This window comes from Canis aureus, chromosome 1, assembly GCF_053574225.1.
Source record: "Canis aureus isolate CA01 chromosome 1, VMU_Caureus_v.1.0, whole genome shotgun sequence".
In the NCBI taxonomy this organism is placed as follows: Eukaryota; Metazoa; Chordata; class Mammalia; order Carnivora; family Canidae; genus Canis; species Canis aureus.
The window spans coordinates 19,980,332-20,001,681 of NC_135611.1; the positions used below are offsets into that span (position 1 = coordinate 19,980,332).

General features: G+C 39.7%; 1 long non-coding RNA gene across 1 annotated transcript; it reads left to right on the forward strand.

The window, feature by feature from the left end:
• The first annotated feature begins 4,624 nt into the window (after positions 1 to 4,624).
• On the forward strand, positions 4,625 to 20,847 carry LOC144281075 (uncharacterized). Its single transcript, XR_013349548.1, has 6 exons — positions 4,625 to 4,763; positions 11,727 to 11,788; positions 13,128 to 13,281; positions 17,456 to 17,645; positions 17,726 to 17,839; positions 20,473 to 20,847. It is a non-coding gene; the product is annotated as an uncharacterized LOC144281075 (long non-coding RNA).
• Positions 20,848 to 21,350: the final 503 nt, after the last annotated feature.

The following is a 21,350-nucleotide window of genomic DNA, read 5'->3' on the forward strand; positions in this document are numbered from 1 at the left end:
CAGAATCTCAGACTCAATGAATCTGAAATTCTGGGAGTGGGACTCAACAATCTGCTTTGATAAGACATCCAAGGGATTCTGGATTCTGGATTCTGCTTGCTAAAATTTGACAACCATTGACATAACTAGAATGGCAAAGAGGGTGACTTTTGAATCAGCTGTAGATTTAAATCCTGGCTCTATCACTAGTTGGGTGTACTTGAGTGAAAGATGGAAGTAAATGGGAGGAAGATATGGAATTTCAAGAATATCCATGGGCCTCATCTTTGAATAGGAAAAGCCCAAGTAAAGAATTTGAATTATTTTGAATTTTATTTCTTGTTAATAGAGTATACGTCTTTGATCACCCTTAGGCTAGACTATTTGAGAGATAGCTTTTCTAAGTTCCATATTTACAAAAAAGCTTAAAAATGAAGAGTTGTGGTATATATATATATATATATATATATATATATATATATATAATGGTTTTCCACAAGTAATTGTGTTTCAACCACATAGGAACCCTAGAAAGAAAAAACTTCACATGTAAAATAATTCTTAAAAGGTGGAGAAGAAGAAGGAAAGAAGATCTAGCCTTGGGATCTAAAAGAAATGTAAATAATCATCTGAGATATGGAAAGAAATGGAAAGATTCTGTGTCTTTACAACTATTTAACGATCAACTGAGAAGTGAAAATTTTAAACCGTGATTTTTTTTAAAGCTTTTTATCCATAGCTTTCACCCGGGTCATGATAGAGGAAACCCAGGGTAAAATAAAATGTAAGTACCCCTGTTCAAAAAGTAGAAAAAAAAAGGTCCATTAAGAGTACTAATAAAGTGTTTTCATTTCTTCTGTCCTTTGTCTCTCAACTTGTCAAGGAATTTTTATTTGTCAATTGATGGTATTCTAAGTAAAGAAAAATTAAAATTTATTATATTAACATGAGTTTTCTTGTTCATCTTTGTATTGTACAGTGTCAGTTTTAAATGCAAATATTAGAACATTTAACTCGCACATAAATTCACTGAATGTTAGATGCAGGACTGTTGGAAGGAGAGAGAGAGTCCCCCAAGACACAGAACTAGCCTGAGGAAGTGCTCTCTTTTGCAGATACTCTTGGGGGGATTGTGGCCTTTATAGGCACCTGGGGCATCCTTGCCTTGAAAGTCAGAGAAACTGAGTACACTCAGGCCAGACAACTGTAGACTCTCCTTTTCTTCCACAGACAGGGTTTATATGCTGGGCCCCACCAGAGTGGGAAGATAAACCAGACATCTCCCTTCCCCATAGACTCACTGCCCTAATCCATGGCAGATGGTGCCCTCCTAGCCCAGGGGTGCACTAAGTACCAGAATGGGGATGAGCGTTTTGCTCATCCCTGTTGAGCTGCCCACAGCATGTGCTATGACCCTGTCATGCCCAACCCTCACCCTTCTAGGCTCCTGGAGTTGAGATGATCAGAAGTAGGTAGAAGACAGCAGCCTCACCTTCCAGAAGATGAAGGCGGGGAGAATGAAACCCAGTGGGCTGGAGGCAGCAGGAGGGGGCGCCAATGCCAGAGACTGGAGGATGCCAGACTTCGGGGGGGTGTGTGCAGGTAGGCTACCACTCCACTTCTCCCTCCATGCTTCCTCCTGCCCCTCCTCCACACTCCGCTGGCCTGTGAGACTTCACTTACAAAGCATATTCCAAACATAAAATTAAGAATTTTAAGGCAGTAACTACTACAGAGCATTAAATCACAAGCACAGAGCTCTTCTGAACACAGGGTCCTGGGTGACTGCACTGTCGCTGGCCCTGGGTAAGCAATGTGGTGAGGTCTCAGGTGAGCCAGGTGGCAGGATGCCTTGGAGAAGATGACTCCGACTTTGTCATTTGTATTTGGAATCTCTTCTCTATTTGGGAAGGCTTAGAGACTTATAAAATGAGTTTTTAGTTAATTAAATTAAATGCAGCCTAACAATTTGTTGAAGGATCTTATTAAAACAATTTATTGCACTGTCCCATCAGATCAAGGACATTGTTTAGAACCAAGGGCTCTGAATTATGGAAATTTTCACGTCCTCTGTGGTGCATAAGAATGCAGTTTCTAACTGATAAAGAAAAACATTTGAATAGCCTAAACTTGAAATGTTAGGGGAAAAAAAAGCACAGATTCTTATGATTTAAGAAAATATAGATAATTCTCCATTAGGAGTATGGCAACTGATTTTTACACTTTGCACTCGTTCCTCCATGCCCATCTTCCTTAGAATGGATGGAATCACCAATTGTGTGTGTGTGTATGTGTGTGTGTAACTTTGTTTAAAGTAGATTTGTTTTGAAGATATTCACAAACGGTCACCATATGAAATTTGTTTTAAGCTTTTCTATCTGCCTTTGGAGAACCACCTGCAGGGCTTGGGGTGGTCACAGCATCTGGTAAGTGTCCACCTAATATTGCCGAATGAAGTTTGGTGAGGTCATTCTATTGGCACAGTTTGGTCTATCGGAGCTCCCCAAGGAGACACAGCGGGGATCCCAGACCATCTTGACATTTCTGGCTCTGTAGGCAAACTTGGGCCAACATTTGGGTTGTAATCTTTTTAATGAAGCAGCTAAAATCAAAGCCAGGTGCTTCCTTCAGTGATTGAAACCTGGAGTCAGAAGTAAGATGTACAAAGATCAAAGCCTGGACTGTCATAGTGGATGTTAAGCTGGGAGCAGGACCCGGGAGCCTTCCATTTTGATTTAAATTATTGTTAACATTCCCTCCACACCCCCCCATCCTTTTTTTTTTTTTTTTTCTTTTTTGCAGGTGCTTCATCTGTGCAGTGAATTCAGTATTTCCAAACTTCTCAAATTCCTCACTGGCAGCAGTATCATTTTGGTGTAAAGTCTATTCAATAGCTAAAAAAAGTCACAAACTCTTTCCCCAGGACTTTTGATGATAGAGATGAATTCATGTTGCCAAACACTGTACTTTTAATTGACTTGCTCCCTAAACTGACTCCTACCTAGCAATTATATTTGTTAAATATAATAACACTTTTGTATAAGTTTGATTAAACTACTTCCGAAATACTGAAGCACATTTTAAATAAGAGGCTAAATGTCATCAACGGTTATCAATGAAAAATTCATGCATAAATACCAATTTCTTTTTCTGTGGATTTTTCCTAAAAAAAAAAAAAAAAACAAAAAAAACAAAAAAACAAAATTGAGTGTCTGCTAGGTGCCAGGAACATTGCAAATGATCTCTCCTGTATCCCTCGCCCCAGCCTCCTCAGAGATGTTTTATTACCGTTCCCAAGAAGTGCAAGAAGTTGACCTAGTCACCTGGGGTCACATGGGTAATGGGAAGCAGAGGGAAGATGTCAATGGTAGTCCCTTGGACTCCCAAACCCTGGCTGTTGTCACTGAGCTCTCCCTTAGAGTCTAACTTTCCCCGAAAGAACAGCTCTCTGCTTCCTTTTGTCACCAAGAGAAGGATTCCTTTCCCCTCCACCCCACGTGCCCTGGGGCAATATTCTCCCTTTAGGAGATTTTTCAAATTCCTCCAGATTCCCTGGGCCATCTCTCTTCTTCACATTTTTTGGTGACTTCACCTTCCTGTGACAATATCTCTTAGGAAGAAAGGTTGGGAGAGGGCCGGGGAAGGTTATATTCACTGCCAACTAATCTTCTCTCTCCTCCAGGCTCTTTTTTCCTTTCTCTTCAGTGAGTCATTACTTTGAATAAATATCTTCTTTGCTGAGCAAGATTTCAGCAGCAATTTTTACAGCCCTATTTTTTTTTTTTAAACACAACGAGGCTCTTTTCTTTCTGGATGTGTTTAGGCTTATTGTGAACAGCATGAAACAAGGCTAGACTCCTGGACTCTAGGATTTTGTGTGGATAAAATAGCTAGTGTCTAAAGAATGAGCCTTCCTGAAGGCCTGAAAAGTAAACCTCCCATTAGGTACCTCTACTTGGTTGTTTAGAGTGTGTTCTCACCTGTGGCCTCCTTTTGTCCTCCAACAATTGTGTGAAATCACCAGAGTGGGTCATTATCACTTCTGTTTCCCAGATTAAAGGCACTGAAACCCAAGTTTCAGAAAATTGGTGGCGGAGGAGGTGTAGAACTTAGTTCTTCCCTGGCAAGGGCCCTTGGAGCCATTGACTCTGTAACTTCTTTCCAGGAGGGACCTGCAGTGGCCCTTGCCCCAGGCCCCAGGCCCTGGGCCCCTGCTCTCTCCAGCCAGCCTTTGATCTATTCTCTGTACTTTCTCAGCCACATGCCTCTTTGATATAAAAGAAAAGTGAGAAAAATACATGTGCAGCAAAAACAAATTGTACAAGTCCAAGGAAGTGTTTCTATCAATATTTGGGTCTCTTGTTTATTTTTTTTAATGTTTGTGCAGTTGTCTATGTATCTTTTTATTGTGAGCCTATATCAATATTTTTTGTTTGATAGAGCAAATTCCTAGAGAGAGAGAGAGAGAATTGTGTCTATTTTTCTTTTCCAGCTTTCCACAAAACTCCCAAACTATGTGAATTTTTTTTTGATGTCAAATTTTCTTGCCCGACCACCCCCTCCCTATTTTGTCCTAATTATTTTCGAAAAAAAAAAATAAATTCTTTGATTCTAGAAAATATTTATTTAAGCTTTGTTTTTTTGTTTTTAAACTTTCAGCTGGTTCTGGTCTTGGACGCGAGCAACACTGACTCATCAGCATTTGATTCTGCTCTTCATATCGAGAGAAATCGAGAATTATGAACTTAAAGCTAGACCTAAGGAGTGAGCATTGGCTTAAAAATGTGAGTTTACCTGTAACATATTTGAATGTGGGTCTTTTTTCCCTGGATATATCAGACCTTCAACTATGAAGGATGACAGAGCAGAGAGGATACACTCTGTAGGGAGCCCCTTGAAAGCGCAAATAAATGATATATTTACAATATAAAATGCATTCTATTAAGCTTGACAGTTTTCACCAAGTAGGACAGAGAGATTCCCTTCATTCCAGACCTTCCAGGGGCAGCCATCTATCCCTGTTTCCTCTGACTTTTAGAAAAGACAATATCCTGTGACCTGCCGATAGGACATCAATCAAAAAGGAGAGAAATACTTGGTGGTCCAAATACTTGGTCTCCAGGAAGCCAAATAACTGGATGCCTGTGGTCTAAACAGACTGGAAATGGCTTCTTTGCAGCCATAGTCTAAGCCTAGCTTTGGTTGTATTTGGAGTGTCCATGTGTTTATGCAGCCCTGTGAGTTAGAGCACAGATTCCAACCCAATTTTTTCTAAACTCCCAGAAATCCCTGGAGTGGGTGTGCATCCCATCTGCTGTGAGACTCTGGGCTCACCAGGGTGGGCCTTGCTTGGAAAAATGACTGATCCCTAAGAGCTCCATGCCCATCCAGTGCCTCTGATAAAAGACCCTGGGACAAATATCTTGCCAAGCCTTCTCAAACTGAGGGTGCACTACACTTGAAAAGTCACAAGCTTGCCAGATTAGCCCAAGGCTTAATTTGGAGCTAGCAACTTCTCAGGGGCCCAGGACAGAGAGACATTGTGTGGTAAAGGAGTGAGAGACCTTGCTGTCTATGAAGACTCACGTGCATCACTTCCATGTCTGAGAAGCAACTGAGCTTCCAAGAGGGGAGAAGAACCTCAAAAGTGGCCAGTCCCTGATGAGCCTTGTCCTGATGAAACTGTGGTTTCTGCAGAAGAAGCCAGCCAGATTAAGAGGAAACCCCCCACTGCTTCCCACCAACATCTCTGCTGTTGATCAAAGTGGGAGTGACCAGGAAAAGCCAATTGTCTTCTACTTTGCCCCCTTCTTTCCCTCTTCTCCTTTCCCTCTCTTCCTATAGCCTTGCATTCTTGCATCATTCAAACCTTTATTGAGTAAAATTATGTGCCAGGCATGGTGCAAGGGGCTGAGTGACAGACTAACACATAATGCAAAAAACAGAGGTGTGCATGTAGTGGGACAGAGGCTTAGAGCGGGCAACCAATTCTGAGCAAGTTAATTAGGCCTTATTGGAAAAATTTCCACCTAGAAAGGGGTAGTGGCATCCTGAGCAGTGGGAGCACATGCTCCAAGGTTCAGATAATTAAACAGGCCTGAACTGATCTGTAGTCCAGATTCCCTTGGTAGCAAATAACAGAATTCCACCTAAACCATCTGGATAAAAAAGTGCAGATTTATTATGGGGACATGGTAGGGAGGGCATGAGTATTCCTCACCTCAGAAATATCTCTTGGACCTGCCTCGACCTTCATTGCCCCCACCTTAGTCCAATGGGCAGGATATCCCATAGGACCTTTGCAGAGGCCTCTTCCTTCTTTGTTCTTGCCCCATTCTAATGCCCCCTCCATCTGGCAGCCTCTAGGGTTCTTTTAAATTGCAAATTAGATCTCAAGGTCTCACTCAGATCACTGATTTACCATGGCACAGAGAACATAAGCTAAATCCAACATGGCCAACAAAACCACTGTCTGCTCTCTACTGGACCAAACCCTTCTTAATCTCAGAGTCTCCAACCACACTCCTCTTCACCTCACTGTACACACTCATCCTTCAAGTCTAACTCAAGTCATCCTTCTCCCCTTCCCTAATAGCGCACAGAGCTTTTCCTTCCTAGAACACGTCATACTTTACCATCACATATATTTATGTGTAAGTCTGTGTAACGTCCATCTTTACTGCTTGACTGTAAGCTCCCTGAGGGTATTCAGTGGAAATCTATGGCAAAGAATCCAGGAGGTGTTTCTTTTGTCAGCATTTCTCAGTCCATTTACAGAGCGATTTTCCTCCCATCTTCACATGGTTTCCCATGTGTGTTGCCATGTATAACTTTCCATGGAGAAAGGATCAGATCGTGAACAACTTCACTGTTTTGTTACATATATTTATTAAAACTATCAATCTGGGGCCTGCCAAACAGTCCACATCTATAATAACAAGACATGAGAGTTAATTTGAAGCAAATGAGTCAATTACTTGTTAGTTCAGTTTTCTCTAGATGTTTCTGGAATGTGTATCTCTGGGAAGCAAAGGCAGTTTTTGACTTCAGTATGCATTTGCTTCACAATCCACAAACATTTTAAAAGCAAAGAAATAGGGGTACCTGGGTAGTGCAGTGGATTAAGCATCTGACACTTGGTTTTGGCTCAGGTCTTGACCTCAGGGTCATGAGACTGAGCGCCATGTTGGGCTCAGCACTCAGCGGGGAGTCTGGTTAAGACTCTCTCTCTTTCTCTCTCTCTCTTCCTTTGCCCCTCCCCCTGTGTGCTCTCTCTCAAATAAATAAATCTTTTTTTAAGTGAAGAAATACATCTCACAATCCTGTGATCATCAAGGTCTTGACTTTAATCTCAATCAAGTCTACACTGCTTTTCCCTCCAGGCCAGTTTGTTGTAGTTTCTCCTATGGACATTTCCCCCTGATGGTCATTCCATTGATTAGTATCTGCAACTGAATTGATAGGAAGCATAACATTAATAAAAACCTTTTGGAAATTCCATCTCCCAAGCCTCATAGTTAAACAGATATGGTAGATTATTAAATAGAATACTCAGGTGTGTTAAGGAGCAAGAGCATGGGCTCTGGAATTGGAGAACAGGTGTTCAACTGTTACCAACCTGGGGACAGTCCTAGCACCTGGTAAACTGGGGACAATAATAAGATCTACCACACAGGGTAACAGAATTATGCGAGCTTAAAAATGCAATGTGCTTTCAACAGTGCCTGGCACATCACTTATCATTCAGTAGAAGATTCTCTCTTCTTTTTTCTGTATTTCTTAACTTTCAAACTCTACCAGAGTCTACGGTTCTTTCCCAACTCAGCTAAATGAAAACAAGCAAGTAAATATTTTCAGACTATAGAAACACCTACTCAATCAAGATATAATTTCCTTGAAATTTGTTATTAATGTTGCCAAGCAGTATTTTGACAAAAGACTTTTCATAAATGTACCTTTGAAAGCACACTTTTGTTTTATATTCACTTTAGTTGTATATTATGGAAGAACTTCATGTGTATTATTAAAAATAACTGCAGAATACATACAATGGAATATTATTCTGGCTTAAAAAGGAAGGAAATTTTGACTCATGCTACACATGGAGGGACATTGAAGATGTTAGGTTCAGTGAAATAAGCCAGTTACAAAAGGACAAATAGCATCTATTTACACAACACTGTAGAAGAGGAAAAATATTTTCCCCCTCTACTCTTCCAAATTCCCAGCCAAGGGCCCTATAACAAAAGTCAAATTGACAATACAAAAGCATATCAATTTATTTAATATAAGTTTTGTGTGACACAGGAGCCATCATAAAGAAACAAGGACCCAAAGAAGCAGTCAAACCTGAGTGTTTTTTACACTAGCTTTGATAAGAATGGAGAGTCATGGAAAAATGTGATAGGACAATGGGGTAGGTACGAGCTAATTGCAGGGAACCGGGGAAGCAGCAATGCCTGTTTGTCCAGATCCCTTTTGGTGTCCCTCCGTCTTGGAGGTCAGGATGCTCCTTTCCTCTGGGTACAGAGAGGACACCTCTCACATGAGGGTCTATGACCTACTTCAGGGGAAGGTCAGAGAGTCCTTCCTGCACCTGCTGTTTCTCAAATTCCTTTGGCTTAAAATATTCAATATGCCAAGAGGCTTTATTTTGCAGTAGTGTGTCCTGAATTCCATCAAGGTACTAAGAGTAGCCAAATTCATAGACACAGAAAGTAGAATGGTGGTTTCCAGAGGCTATGAAGAGAGAGAAATCATAGTTTAATTTTTTGTTTTGTTTTTTAGAGAGAGAGAGAATACACATACCTGAGCTGAGGGGAGGGAAAGAAGAAAAAGGAGAGAGAATCTTAAGCAGGCTCCATGACCAGTGCAGAGCCCAATGAGGGGTTTGATCTTGCAATCCTGAGATCACAACCCGAGCTGAAATCCAGAGTTGGACACTTAACAGACTGAGCCACCCACATGCCCCATAGAATATATTTTTTAAGAATTTATTATGGTAAAGTAAACAAAGTAAAAATCAAAGTCTCCTTGACTTTGTTACCTCCATTCCTTATTTTCTTTGATCTTATTCTCCTTTTAAGGAATAATTCCTGTAATAATTTGCTTTACTTTATTTAGTTAATATATCTTGGAGCTTTTCAAAATGGTTTTAAATAACCTGTATTCTATATAAAGCATAATATTTTAAATTAAGGGTTTTTAAATTCCAGTATAATTAACATACACTGTTGGGTGGGTGATTCAAAACTTCCATGGATCACCCAAGGCTCATTAAGATAAATGTACTTTTAATCTCCATCACCCCCCACTCTCCTCCCCTCTGGTAACCATCATTTTTTTCTCTGTAGTGGAGTCTGTTTCTCAATTTGTCTTTCTTTCTTTCTTTCTCTCTCTCTTTTCTTCCTTTGCTTGTTTTGTTTCTTAAATTCCACAAATGAGTGACATCGTATGGTATTTGTCTTTCTCTGACCGGCTTACTTTGCGTAGCATAATACACTCCAGCTCCATCCATGTCATTGCAAATGGTAAGATTTCATTCTTTTTTTTTTTTTTATAATCAAGTCATATCCCATTGTATATATAAACCACGTCTTCCTTATCCAGTCATTTGTCGATGGACCCTTGGACTGCTTCCATTATTTGCCTATTATAAATAATACTGCAATAAACAGAGGGGTGCATGTATCTCCTATAGAAAGCATCATTTCTTTCATCATTCATTTCACTTTTGATGGGCATTGAGATTATTTCTAATTTTTCATCATTGCAAAATACCACAGTGAATATCTTTGTGATGAATCTCTGAGCAAGTCTGTCATTTTTCTGTAGTATAGATTCCTAGCAGGTGAATTGCTGGATCAAAAGCCAAACACATTTCAACGTATGAAAGATGATCAAAAAGTGTCCTTAAAAATGCTATCCATCTGTATAAACACTATATGAGGGAGCCCATGTCTGACAACACTTGGTGTTTGTAATCTTTAACGTTTTTGTTGATCTGATGGGCGGACTAGTATAATGTTCTTCTAATTATCAAGTCACTAAATACTAGTGTAATGATCATATTTTCAAATATTTATTAGGTTTACCTTTTTCCTGTACATTCTTTTGTCTGGTTTTTGTTTTTCCTCTGTTGCCTGCCTCTTCCTTATTGATTTATAGGAATTCTTTATATGTTAAGGATGCAAAGCATTTGTCTGTTATAGGATTTGCATACATTTTCCATCTGATCTGTTACTATGTTAACTTTGCTTATCAAGTTTTCTGTGTACAAATTCATACTGAGGTGGAGTCAAATCCGTCAGTGATCTGGGTACTGTATTCTTAAAGGACTTCTTTATCATCCCTTTATAACTTATATAGTTTGTTTTAATGATCCTTAAATATTTTATTAATTTGTATTTTTTGTATATACATATATATATCTATATACATATAAATGACTATACAATATTTATGGGACTATATATGAGATAGTCCCCAATAGCTGTGTAATTCCTTCAATTTCTCTCCTTATTATGATGCTTTAAATTTGGTCTTACCATGTGCTCAGAAAAGGATCACTCAGAATAGTCTTCAGTTAGGACTTTTCTCCATCTAGGATCTGTGTCTGCATTTCCCCCTTGAGCGTCTATTTAACTAAGTACCTATTGAAATAACCTTGTGTAGCGTGTTCATTTCTCCTCTTGCTACTTGAGGGTGTGTTTGTGCTTTTTGTGTTTGTTTTTATTTTTAGAAATCATTCAGGGGGGAAGAAAAGGTGCTGCATTATCCTAGCAGATATCAGAAGAACAAAGTGTTTCTAAAAACAGCCTTTGCGCTGGTGACTGCTTTGTGAAGAAATTTCATAACCAAAGGCCCGTTAACGGGACTGATTATTTAAGACAACTGTGGTTCCTGTGTAGATTCTCGTGCAATGTGTGAACCACACTACTAATTTACTCTTTGACCAAATGCTCCTCTTCCGTAATATGCTGTACTCCCCTAAAGCTTGGGAAAACAGCTTTAAGCTTCTCACTTCTTTAGTAAAGAACTTCTCAGTTGATTTCAAGTGAAATGCCAACAGTCTCACTTTTTTTCAAACACACTTCACAGCCATGGCTGTATATCCACTTTACAAGTGTATGTTTTGTGGGTGGGGGTGCGGTGTGCTTTGAGCAGTTGTCAGATGTTTTATTTTTGGAAAACTCCAAATAACATTTTGGAAGATAATTAAGGGTTGCTGAAGTTTCCTTCAGAATTAAAAAAAAAGGTATATTTTACCTCCTTTGTGCATTTCTGCACTCAATCCTTCATTTGTCACCTCCTCCTCTATTTTATAAATCTTTTAATTAATGGTGTTTATTCTCCTCTCAGTCTGGTCTGAGTCGTGTTTTTATGATCATATTATTAGGAAGTGATAACATGTGTGGATTTTTTTCTGTATCTGGGCTTGCCAATCACTATGGAAACAAGCAAATATTTACATAGCTCAGATACTGATTAATACCTACTGGTTATTTTGACATTATAAAGTTACTGTTTGAATGTAAAGAATTTTCTCCTGAATAGTAACTTGGTCTATTATAATTTATTTATATTTGTAATTTTACCATCAGAAATTAATCCAGTAACGATTGCTTCATCAAGTTAAAACCATTTCTGAAAGAGTCAGGCTTGTTTTTTTTTTTTTTTTTTTGCCAAAGAATGACTCAAAATCAAGTGCTAGATGTTTGAAAGTGGTTGTTTTACATTTTTTACAGGGGCAAGTTCTGGAAAATAAAGAAACTCACCTGACATGTGTCATACAGATATGTCACCTAAGGTAATATCAGCATTACACTATATGCAAGATGATGAAGGTGAAAAGGCAGTTTTAAGGAGACATTTTATTAGAACCCTAAAAGGAACATTTATCTAGAAATGGAAGCCCTGGAATTGGGCTCCTTGAAGGCACTTGGAAATTCCCTCTGAGGGACAAAAATTACCTCACTCTTTTGCTCTTTCTTCATTTAGGTTGCCTTCTTTTCCTAGGGGAGATCTCTTTGAGTTACTTTATTTTTAATTTTTTTTTCCAGCTCAGGATCCAAAAAGTTGTAGTCCATATTGCAGAGGAGTGGCTCTTCACACCTGAGCGGCCATCAGTGTCCCCCAAGAGGACTTGTTAAAACAGATTTCTGGGCTCCACTTCTAATTTCTGAATCAGCAGGTCTGGGTGTGGCCACAGAATCTGTATTTCTAACAAGTGCCCAGGTAGTACCGTGGGCCCAGCAGGCATCACACTTTAAGAAACCCTATCTGCAGCCTCGTGGTTTTTTTCCTTTTTGTTAACCAAGTTGGGAAGATTTTATAGACATTGCAGAATGTTTTGAAACAGTCTTGAAAATGACCATGCAGCATATTTAAGCAGTAGAGTTGAAGCTTCAGAGCTGAGTTTGAAATTCAAACAAAATGAGTTTATTATTCCCATAAAGCTGGGAAGTGGTACCGTAGTGGTCCAAGCTGCAGACTGGTCCAGAGAGGGTGAGTCAGGAGCCCAGTAATAATAGTAGAGTCATAATCTCATAAAGGAAAATGTTTCCCAAAACTATGGAAGTATCTCCTTATTAATCAAGCTGATTGAATTCTGAAATCACACAAACACATAATTAAAAGGGGTGTGGACCGGACAAGTGGAGATTGGATCTGTCGAGATTGGCTATTCTTCACATATTTCATTAATATTGCCTCATAGTCTTCAAAAAGGCTATTTAGAATTTACTATATTACTCATTTCTTCAGAATTAAACGTGACTCCTAGCATCTCATCCTAGCCAGCCAAATCGTCAGGGTGGCAAATCTTGGAGCAGCATATTCAAGTAAGACTAAGATTTGGAATCAGAAGATCTGGGTGATTCTTAGGATATTATCACATCCTAGATGCATTTCTTATTTTCTTCACCTATAAAGTGAGGCTAGTAATACTTATTCCACCGAGGCATCGAATGTTCATTGAATGCTCATCAGGCATTGTACTGTGCTGTGGTGATGTTTCAGAGAGTAAGGCATGCTTCTTACTTTTAAGGCACTCATAGAATTATTTTAATGAATTGATGACAGCATGGCCATTAAGGGTTTCAGCAACTATAGAGTTCTAATGTAAAATATTACTGTTCTTTGCATAGCACTGGCCATAAACATGGATGGAATGAACCTCATCGTTCCATGGAAAGAAGCAAGACAGAGGGCAACTCCATGCTAAATGGAATCCTCTCTGGAGAAACATTGCTACCATTGGTTTTGGCATCCAACTAGTCGGTTGCAATTACATTACAACAGGTATTTTTCCTCAAAATACTTTTGACCTCGGAAGAACTCAAATTATATTTTCATTTCAAGAAAATATTGATTTAGTTGCAAACCAGAGAATCTAAAAAAGAATGATTGGAATATTTGCTCAATGAACAGCACTCAGGTATGTGATATAAAAAATAAATTTAATGAAATATAACATATAAAAAAAAGCACTGAAAAGACACTTTTCAGTGTCTTTTAAAGCTTAACATCAAATGATTTGGAGTCTTATCACACATAGTTGTTTTTGCTTTTGTTCATTTTGCTTTGCTTTTTGACAACTCTTTAAACTCCAGCTCAGAATAGGAGGTAGATTTCTTCATATCCGGGGAAGTTGGGCACCATGGTAGCGTTGGAGGCATTGGGCTTCAAATCTTACTGAATTTTGTTCTGGTAAAGCAATTTCGTTCTCAAATTGAACATGTCATTTCTTCTTTATTAAATTTCCCAGTTATTCTTTCACCTCAGGTTTTTATGTTGCCTCCTATTTATTTCTGTACTGTTCACTCAAAATGTGGGATGGCACAGGGTTTATATCAAGTCCGATGTACCCTGTAGCTGTCAGTTAGAAGCTAACATCTTTTAGACAGATCTTCATTTCAGTGTGTTTTATGGAAGGGATGATGCAAACATGGCATCACTCCACCATTTCCTGCAAAATGCCTGATGTCTTCCTGGAAAACACCAAACAACAACTTAAAACCTATAAGAGAAAATCAGTTGAACTACTTGTTTAATGTGCTCTAAGTTTTGAGACAGTTTAGCTATCCTACCATTTTTCTTCAATCTAGACTTTCCTTAAGATTTAGTTTAAGGAGTTAAATATCTATTCTACTCCTTTCTTCTTTGCCCCTGCTACTCATAACATGCCATCATATTCAAATTTTCCCTGAATTTATTGGTGATTTTCCTATGTATAGTCAATTCTTAACACTTCTAAAGAAGTAATGTTTGACACTATTATTTTATTCCTCAAAACACTTCACCAAGCTCACGATCTTCCCTATGGGCTGCAGGACCAGCTATTTCTTCTTTCATACAACTTTGCCTTATTTTACCATTGGTCCTTGTTCAGTACCTCTCACATATGTTTCGCTAGTTTGCTTCCTAGAATTGCTTTCAATTGGCTAATTTTAATCTTATTCATGCTACCCATTTCCAGTAAGTTAAATCACTTTCAGCCTTCTAAATCCAACATGTCAACTGCTTCTTCTAGAAAGACATCAGGAGGTAGGTGGACATTCAGATAATCTTCTGTGGGTAGTGTGTAATGCACACACTATCAATGCAGGGAAATCCTGATGAATAGTTTAGTTATCCAATTACACAGAGTCACCTTGACCTTATTGTATTTTTGCTTCTCTTTCCTCTCTCCCTCCTTCCCTTCTTCTTTCTTCCTTCCTCCTTCCTTCCATCATTCTTTCTTTCCCTCCTTCCTCCATTCTCCTTTCCCCCTTTTCTGTTTCTGTCTGTCTCTCTCTTGTATCTACTTTTCTTATACTCAAACTCCCCAAAATATGGATAGGGGAAGAAAAAAGGAATCAAGATTCATTCATCTGTTGTTTTGATGATTTTATTAGCATTATGACCTAAAGATTAGGTATTTTGTTTAATGGCTAAGTGAGCCATGTTATTCTAAATACGTGGACTTGTTGTAGACTGGGAGGGTTTGATCATCTATTTTAGTATCTCTCCATGTAGAAAAAAGACTGTTATTTTGGCCTTATTATGCAATTATTAAATGCTAGTTAAATCATATCTTCAAATACAAAACTACACAACAAAACTTTAACCACAAAATTTTGTGTTTAGCTGTGGCACTGACTTCTTTAAGAGAAGACAGCCATAAATAGCACTCGATCAGAACTATTCCACCTGTACTTAGATAAATAATTCCAAAGGCATTTCTGCTCAGGGTCATCATTGCACATAGATGCCTATACCTCGATGCTCTCCAGGCAATTCTAGGCAATTTCTTCTTAGTTTCACAGTCATAAGGCATTTTTCATTCATTAAATGAAATTTTGTTGGTGTCTACTAGAGCCCAGCACTATGCTAAATTAAACATCGAGGACATAGAAATAAAAGATACTTAGACTCCTTGGTTTAGTGGTAGGCAAATTGCAGGGATGGGTAGAGAGGGAAAGAAGAAAAAAAATGCAGAATTACAACACAAGTTGATGAGTGCCATCATAATACAAGCTCAGAGAATGACACTAGAAGAGTGAAAATTTCCTTACTGTAAGCATAAAGTGTGAGCAACATTTAAAAATACATAAAAGCACAATAAAAATTAAATTGAACCAGGGATCCCTGGGTGGCGCAGTGGTTTGGCGCCTGCCTTTGGCCCAGGGCGAGATCCTGGAGACCAGGGATCGAATCCCACATCGGGCTCCCGGTGCATGGAGCCTGCTTCTCCCTCTGCCTATGTCTCTGCCTCTCTCTCTCTCTGTGACTATCATAAATAAAAAAATAAATAAATAAAAATTAGATCGAACCATATGAAATTATTATTATTATTATTTTTTTTTGTAGGGCAAAATGGTAGGCTCTCAGCGATCTCATATAGCCTAACTTTCTCATAGTCATAGTGTCTTTACTCAGGGAAAACATCTAATAATATATTGGAATATGATTCTCTACAATGTTTTCAATGATATTACATATTCCCAGAATATAGGCACATATATTCACATTTAAAGTGTGTCTTTTAAAGTAAAAATATATATTATGGTTTGGTTTTGGACTTTCTTTCACTAAATATATCATAAACATCCAATCAAATATAGGCCTACGTATTTTTAATGACTGAATACTATTCCACAGTATGAATGAGCTATTATATCCTCATCACCAGATATTGATGCTGTTTTCCAATTTTCACCATATATACAATAGTTGTATACATACTGCCAAAATGAACATGATGACATGGCTCTGAATCATTCTTCCTCAATGATTTTAAAAAGATCACCACAAATTAAAATGACAATTGAGTAAGTCAGGTAAGATTTAGCCACCAAATCCCATATTTTAATCCCTATGATTTGCATAGTGTATGGAATATCTTGGAATGTTTAATAAAACCTCTCTACCTGACTGCAGTTATTTTCAAACTTCATAATTTTTTTCAGGAAAAAAATAGGCATAGAAAGCAGGTTACCCAAAGACAGGCCTGGGATGGATAACAATTCTAAGGAGCCAGATAAAGCCACTTCCCAGTAAACAAATAGCATCATGTTCCTGTAACAATTGCCCTGGTCTTTCCCCTGAGAAGAACCAGGCACTTGCAATTGTTTGGCCCTCTTTCTGCTCCCTAGTTATTGACTTAGAGCATGACACGTCTGTATGATTGTCACTAAGTCACCAAATGGGAAATGTCCAAATCAAGTTGCAATTAATGTGTCATAAAGTGCTGGGTAATAAGCCACACATTACCTCCAGGAGTGACTAATTTTTAGAACTAAACCTCAGTGTACGTCTGAAGCAGCAGCAGAAGACTGGAAAGAAAAAAAAATAAAAGCCAATCCTTGCTAGGTTATTGTGGAGTGTGAAAGCCACACTGTTGTGGAAAGGCAGTGTGAATCCATATTATGCAGAAATCAATGGCGACCCAATCTTTGCAGACTGCACGAGGCACCGTGTGACAAGGGCACAGCGATTCTCCTAATCAAGCAGGTTGTGTGAAAGCAAAGAGTCCAGCTGAGCTTGATATATCCAGCTGGACTTTGTTTGCTACTTAATGGAGCAGGTCATAGTTATAACACCCCAAAGAAATGAACCAGCCTCTGCTTGAGGAGCCCACGGAAAGTGTGGGAACTCCAGCAGGTCTAAGTTAAATCACTTCTATAGGTCATCTGCAGAGAAAGAACTCGGCGAAATAATAAAGGAGCGTCGTTCTGCTGTGTTTATGATTCTTCCCCAGGGAAGGGATTTGGGTGGGGAGGAAAAGCAATGTGGCTGGAGAAACATTTTGTCTTTTTTATTCCATGCATTATAAAGCTCTTGGCAGGGCATCAGGCACTGAACCTCGCTCCCCCTTCTTGAAAGCCACACGTTACAGGGGTTTATAAGCCAGAGTGACAGTGATAAAAGGCCAATTCAGGGCTTGGGGACAATTTTTCCTAACAACATGCTTTTGCCTCTTTGCCTCCTTAAGCACCTGCTGCTTCCCACAGCCTTCTCCAGCTTAGCCTTCAGGGCAGCTCTGACTCTGAGCGGGGCTGGGGAAGTTCAAAGTTAATGTCCTTCTCTACTGTCACTGTCAGGGGTGTGCAGAAGATTAGTGCCACCGCCCTCACCCTGGCATGAAAAATGCCACCCTCAGAATGCATATGGAATTCAGGAGGGTAAGTGGGGCTCTTTAACCTTCTTGGGCCTGGGACTGCTTTTGCTGGAGACATTGAGATCCATCTCCCATTCTCAACAGAGTCCTTAAAAAGCATTCCAGCCACACAAGCTCTTGGGACTAACGGAGTACAAAAGGCACCTGGTAAATAGATAAATGAATCAGATCAAGGATTGACAAGGGTTCAACATGCAGGTATGTTGGAGGTGCACCAGGGTGGAGGAAATGAGCACTCTATCAATTTGAACACTGACCGCCTTATCCCTTCTCACTCCTCATTCACTGTGAAGAGCTAGACTTTGGCACCCTGCAGGGTTTTAGCCACTGAAATTTGGTGAAGATTCATTAGGAAAAGCAGGGAGCCCTGACCGCCCCCCCTCCCACCCCGATTCCCATGCACATGCTGTGGGAAGGGCTGAGTTTGAGGTGGAGAGCTGCTGACACCTAAATGGTGTGGGAAATTTGAAACTTTCCTCTTTTCCTAATTGATGACAAACAGAAGAACCTTGAGTTGCTGGGTCTGGGCTGACCAAAATATGGAAGGTGCCGTGGTGTGGTGGAGTCTCAAAAACACGGTGCCTCAAGGCAGAGCTAGGTTCAGATCTTGGCTCTGCCACCATCTTGCTAAGAGCCCCAGACTGAGTCTCCTCACTTCTCCAGGACTGGGCTTCCTCATCAGCAGAGGGGAAAAACCTGGAGCCTGTGATTTTCAAAGTCCTACCTAATATGCTGTGATTTTCCTTGGTGTAGTCATCTTGTGCCTTTGTGGAATTGGGAGGATAGCTTGCAAGAGTGGGTCTGTCCGTTCTGATGCTCCTCCCAGACAAGCCAAGCAAGTCCTGCTTTCTGGGCCTCAAGTGTTCCTTCTTGCTGTGGGATGGCACTAGTCTGTCTTCTGCCTTAGACCACTTTTTTTGACAGAGTCCTGGCCATTGGAACTGCACATTGGATGACTAACACCCCCATTAGAACACCCCATTAGAGCATAGCCTTGTCGTTTTGCATTTTTAATAGTGTACAGTGAAAATTCACTGTTGACAGTAATGGCCTGCACACTGAGATTCCATATTTTTAGCACAGCACATAATTTATGAGGCAGGAGGGTAGACTTATTTAATAAGAAACCTTTAGGAATAGCAATGGCTGAAAAAGGGAAGAGTTGAGTTGTGTCATAGGTTGAATAAAGACCCCGAAGATGTCCACTTATGAATCCCCAAAACCTGTAAATGTTATCTCCCATGGCAAGGGGATTTGTCAGATGTGATTAAGGGTCTTGAGATGAGATTATCCTGGATTATTTGGATGGGCTTGATGTAATCTCTGTGTAAAAGGGACATAGAGGAGCCAGAGTCAGGTGACAAGTAATATAATGACCGAAGCAGAGGTAGGTGTGATATGGAAATAAACCAAGGAATATCAACAGCCTCTGGAAGCCAGAAGGGACAAGGAACAGGCTAATTCTCTTCTGGAGTTTCCAGAAGAAACCAGTCCTGCCTACACCTTGATTTTTATCCCTGTACAAGTCATTACTCTTAACCTCTGGGCTGTAAGAGAATAAATCTGTGTTGTTTTAAGCCACTACATTTGTGGTAATTTGTTACATAAGCAATGGGAAACTAATACAATTTATAAAAATACAGTTAACAAGAAAGTTGAATTTTTTAAATGCACATTCACTGAAGAGTTTGGCTAATTTAGATTTGATTTGAAAGCAGTTCTAATGAATTCTTTTCTAAATGTGTCTTTCTTCAGGAAGACCTAGGAATTCACGATTCACATCCCTTTTGTTTCAAATTCTTCTCGATCTTTAGAGTTCGTTTGCCATAAACATCCCACCATGTCATGGTGGGCCGCTGCCATCCAAGGAGTGGGATGACCCCACATGGGGCCTTTTTTTTTTTTTCCCCCATTCAGAGCAGCCAGTAGTTCCTGTCCTCAGTCCATCAGTAACTTGGGAGAAACAGCCTCTCAAGAAGTCTCTAAGTCCTTAATCTTCAAGCTGCAGGTAGGAAAATTTGGCCTCTTCAAACTCCCAGAACCCCCTGAGAAATATAGGCATGAAGCATTCTTAGTTCTCTGTTAAAAAGAGAAACTGTAGAGGAATGGCAGCCCAGCAAAGAGGACCACAATGCTCAGATGTCTGCTTTTTCTGCCTCCACTATGTTACCCCCAGGCCTTTTTTTGTAAGCTTTTTCTGCCAACCCTTCCTTGCTACTTAATTCATCTCGATGTAATTAAATTGAAAGAGTGCACCATGTGATTTAGGCTTGAATGTCCAAGGACGATGGAAAGATTGATTTTAAAGTAACTGAAGAGAAACAAATTTAAAAACTATCCTTCCTTAAAACTTCAGAAAGGTCAGTATTCTTAATTGGAGAGGCAGGTGTTAGATAACAATTCTGCTCATTCTTTGCAGATGTCAGCTTATAATTCCCCCAGAGCAATTTTCAGTTAATATGGGCCTTGAGATGAAATTGTTGCTTCTGAAAGCCTTGCCATAGATGCTAAATTTGATGCTCTTCCTCAAACGTGCACGCAGATTTTCACAGTTGATCATCTGCATGAGTGAATTTTCCACTGGGAGGCTGCTTTTGGAATTTGCTGTCTGTGAAGACATACAAGGGACGGTGACAATATAATTAATTTTAAAAGTTATATGTAAATCGAGGACATGGTTAAGATCCAAACAGCTCTTAAGTTTTGTTAATTTGTTTACTTGCTGTAAACTTTTAGATGTATAGAACTAATTTTTCTCTCTCTTTTCTTATTTCTCTTTTCTTCTTTTTTCCATTTTCTTTTTCTTTCTTTCTTTTTTTACATTTATTCAGAATTCCTTGATATGTCAGGTATCAGGTGCTGTTTAACAGATTACTCCAAAACATGCTGCCTTAAGAAAACAAACTTCCTCGTGACTCTAGGATGGCTGGGGCTCAGCCAGGTGGTTCTTCTGTTGATCTCACACAAGATCTCCCAGATAGGTGCTGTCAAATGACATCAGGAGACTGGAATAACCTCGACAGCTCTACTCATATGTCTGGAACATTGATGGGGATGGCTTGAAGGTTAGAAACTCTCTGTCTCTGTTTCTGTCTCCCTCTCTCACCCCACATGGCTAGTTTGGACATTTTTACATGGCAGCTGGGTTCAAAGAATGAGCCCCAATGAACAAGGGGATCATTTTTTTAAAAAATTTTTTAAGGTATTTATTTATTTATTTATGATAGTCACAGAGAGAGAGAGAGAGGCAGAGACACAGGCAGAGGGAGAAGCAGGCTCCATGCACCGGGAGCCCGATGTGGGATTCGATCCGGGGTCTCCAGGATCGCGCCCTGGGCCAAAGGCAGGCGCCAAACCGCTGCGCCATCCAGGGATCCTGAGGATCATTTTTTTAAAGGGTTTTTTTATTTATTAATTTGACGGAGAGAGAGCCAGCAAGATCACAAGCAGGAGGGAGAGTCAGAGGGTGAGGAAGAAGCAGACTTCACGCTGAGCAGGGAGCCTGATGTGAGGTGGGACTCGATCCCAGGACCCTGGATCATGACCTGAGCCAAAAGCAGATGCCTAACCGACTGAGCCACCCAGGTGCCCCTGAACAAAAGATTTTTTTTAACCTCCTGTATACATTGTGTTTATTAATATCCCACTGGCTAAGCCCAGAGTCAGTGTGGGAGGGACCACACAATCACTACTTCTAAGAGGTTTGAGC